Raw genomic sequence first — 3,894 nt, 5'->3', positions numbered from 1 at the left:
GGTTCGTTGAACACCTAAATTAACCAAGGCCGGTTATGACTAAGCCTTGGAGAAGAGAGCATATGTTCCATGTGCTTAAAAGCTTTCCATCACATGCTCCATGTGCTAAGTCTCAAATTAGGCGCCAAATGCATCACATTTGATTTAGCTTGTATTTCATTTCTATTTGACTCTTCCAATTCCGGCCCTCCAAATCCTATATAAGGAGGTGCTTGGGTCATGAAATAGCAAGATTACGCTAGAGCAAATTGTTGCCAAAATTGTGCCAATTTTGCTCCTTGTCTCCTACCTCTCTAGGATAGACATTTTAATCTTCATTCTTCACCTTTACCAAGTGAGATGACCTCACCACTCACTCTGCACACCTAGCATGCACCTTCAAGGAGTCCACAACTCTACGTGAGTTCCTTGCTCATCTTCTTCCATGGATGCTTCTGCCAATTCCACCAAAGAAAAGCTACGGATGAAGGCACTTCTCCATCAAGTGGTATCATGAGCCTAGGTTCTTCAAGAGTTAAGTGTGCCTTCTTTTCATTTTAATTTTGTGTTATTCTTCATGATTTCGTGTTGTTCATCTTGTATCCTTGATTGTCTTGTTGTTTTTACATTTTAATTTTGTTTTAGATGCTGTTTGGATAAATCCAATCGGTGCAATGTGTTCAAATTGTTCTTGAGCTTCTAATTTCACTTTTGTGTAGGATTCCTTTAAGTTTTGGTGTTGCTGTTTTAATTTTGCTAGATTTGAGTCTTTCTTGCAATTTTAATCGGTTCATATTGTTGTGTTTGAGTCATTTTGATTTTTGAATCCATAGATGTTTTGTCAAGTCATGTTTCTCCTAAATTGTCAACACTTCTATGTAGTACTTTTCTTGATAATTTTGGCTCATTGATTTTCTTTTTGAGTCCAGATTTATAATTTTGTGTTTGATCCTTTGGTGCATTTTAATTTTTATATTTGAGTTCATATTTGTGTGATAGATCCACACAAGTTCTTATATATCAATTTTATTGTGTTTTTGAAGTATCTTAAAACTGTTTTTAATTCCAGAATTAGGCTTCCTCTGTTTTTGATTTTGTGCTGGCTGGAGAAAAATTATGAAATTCTGTATCTGAATAGTTTGAAGTGTTAGAAAAAAGTGAAGCAAAATTCAAAATAGAAAAAAAAAATGATAAATCAAATACAATCAGTGTGCAATTCTGACGCAAAAAAAAAAACGGTGAAACGTCATCAGATTACTAGGTCCAACATCTTGATGTGCTTCAGGTAGATCTTCATGTTGAAAATCCATATCTGCAACATGTTCATCTTGTTCATGATCAGCAGCAGCACTAGATGAGGCTCCAAAGTCACCATCTTTGTTAATCCATTTGCCACCTACTTTGGTAAAACCCATTTTGCTGAGAGATCCATTGTTCAACTCTTGAGTTGACTTGACCAACTCAGATGTTTCATCCTCTAGGTTCACTTCAAAATAAAGCAGAAATTTAGAAATCAAAACAACATATGGATAATGATAATCACTTAACCTCATTGCCTTTTGCATGTGCTCTTTGACGATGTGGATCCAATTAATTCTGATCTTCTTCATAATGCAGAAGATGTACACTAGATCTTCCTCAGTAAGCATTGAATGATTGCCCCCCCTTGGAGTTAGAATCCAAGTCACAATGAGGGCTAGCAACCTTTCATCAAGCCTTAAGCCACCAACCGAACAAGTCCTAACTTGAGCATTTTGGTTCTTCAAGCTACTTTTGTAGTATTGGATTTTGTTGAAGTCCTCCACTACTCCAAGGTTCCCCTTGTTGATTCTGAGGCCAGAGTACTTAAAACCAGCTACTGCAGTCCACACATCATATGTGATCTCCATATCTACACCTTTTACATGAGAAACAAGGTTGTTTCCCTCAAACTTGAGATTTGTGTAGAAAACTCTTATTAAATCTGGATAGATATTCTCTTTCATCTCCAAAAACTTTCTGAGGGATTGATCTTTGAGGAGCCTTCTGACATTGTCCAGCTTTTGGCTTTTCAGCCAATCAAAGCAAACAACCTTGGGGTTGTTTATCACTTTGGTGCTAGTCTCAAACCTATACCTCTCAATTAGATCATTATCACCAGAAAACCATCCTTCCAGCCTTCCTCCAGACCTTACTGCTCTGGTTTTGACTCTCTTTGAGGTGGGAGGAGTTGAGTCCATGATAACAGAGAAAAGTTCACTCACAGATTTTGCAAGAGTTGTTGCAAGAGATGTTGCAATTGGTTGTTCTTGTGGAAGAGATCAGTTGCACTAGATTTTATAGCAATAACATAATAAAAAAGCATTCAATGACATGAGTGGGTACCAGGTTTTCAGAGAGAGAAGACTTGACCATGCCCTGCACAGAAAACGTCAGAAAAAGCTGAAAATCACGTGGTCTTCACATGTGATCTTTGACTAGTCATAAAAGCTCTTAAATTTTTCAAGATTTTGGAATATATTCCTTTATGACTATTGTAACTTCCTTCTGAGCGTAATCAGCTTTCAACACAGGTTCATAGACCAAGGATTCTTTCTTTAATTTGATCTGCAACAGATAGAAATTTAAAAAGGAATTAAATTGATTTTTTTACAGTGCTGTCAAACTCAAAACAATTGGTTGTTTCGAGGAAACAATCGGTTGTTTTTCTGCAGCAATAAAACTGATTTTGAATTTTTAAATTTTGAGCAGAAAGAATTCAAAACAGATGTAGAAAAAAAAATTAACAAGAAGTATTTGAACAAGAATTTGAAATTTAAATGACTTAAACACTGAGATAAGGGAGTTCTCATCCTTTATGATGTTTCTTCAACGAGCCATATTCTTTTTGATCAAGAAGCCTCCTTTGACCATTAAGAGCCTTTGGACAGATACAAAACATTGATTCAACTTCAATGTTAATCTTTTTCTTCCAAAAAATTTGATCAAATGACTCAGTCCCTCTTATTCATTTAGATTTCCTGCACAAAAAGAATTCAAGCAGCAAAATTTGGTCCCCTAACAAATTTGGGTCCATTTGGCTTTTCTTTGTTGTTAGAAACTTCACATCCCTTAGGAATCCACTTCATAAAGCCTCTTGGAACTGAATATTTCCTAATTTTGCAGAACCTAACAGAATGGCCTTTCTTCATGTAGTAAAAGCATGTAACAACCGGTTGTTTCGTCTTAACAATCGGTTGTTTTTCTAGCTTTCTTGAAAAACTTTTTGAAAACTTATCTTGTTTGTTTTGTGGATTAAAGTCTAAACCAGCCCTTCCAAAAACACAGTTTTGAGATGCCAAGACATTCTCAAAGTTAGATTTTCCTTTCGAAAGCTTATCCACAATACTTACAAGATAGTGCACTTTCTTTTCAAGGTTTTCACAATTTTCACAAATGAGAGTGTCACACTTGCAAGAAGAGTTTTTGAAATGTGTTTCTAATTTTTTAAAATCACTTTTTTCTTTTTCCAGATCTTCTTCAAGTGATTTAACTCTCTTTTCAAGCCAACTGTTAAGATCTTTCAATCGGTTATATGAAAGAACCAATTTATTAGCTTCATCATGTGTTTCTTGAAAAGCTTCAAGCAATTCACTATAATTTTGTTCATTTAAAGAGGCACAAGAACTTACCTCACTTGAGCTGCAAGATTCATCATCATTTTCAGCAACCAAACAGATGTTTGCTCTTTCTTCTTCACTTGATGATGAACTTGATGAGGATACCTCATTCTCATCCCAAGCTATGTAGGCTCTCTTTGTCTTGCCCTTTTTTTCCTTGTAGATAGGCTTTTTCTCCTTGCTTTCTTTAATTGGGCAATCTGCCTTTATGTGACCTTGCTCACCACAACCAAAACAAGTATAGTTATTGGAATTAAAATCATTGGATTTCTTGTTT

The sequence above is a fragment of the Phaseolus vulgaris genome, chromosome 2 (assembly GCF_000499845.2).
Source record: "Phaseolus vulgaris cultivar G19833 chromosome 2, P. vulgaris v2.0, whole genome shotgun sequence".
NCBI classification, from domain to species: domain Eukaryota; kingdom Viridiplantae; phylum Streptophyta; class Magnoliopsida; order Fabales; family Fabaceae; genus Phaseolus; species Phaseolus vulgaris.
Note: the sequence above shows the minus strand (reverse complement) of the source record.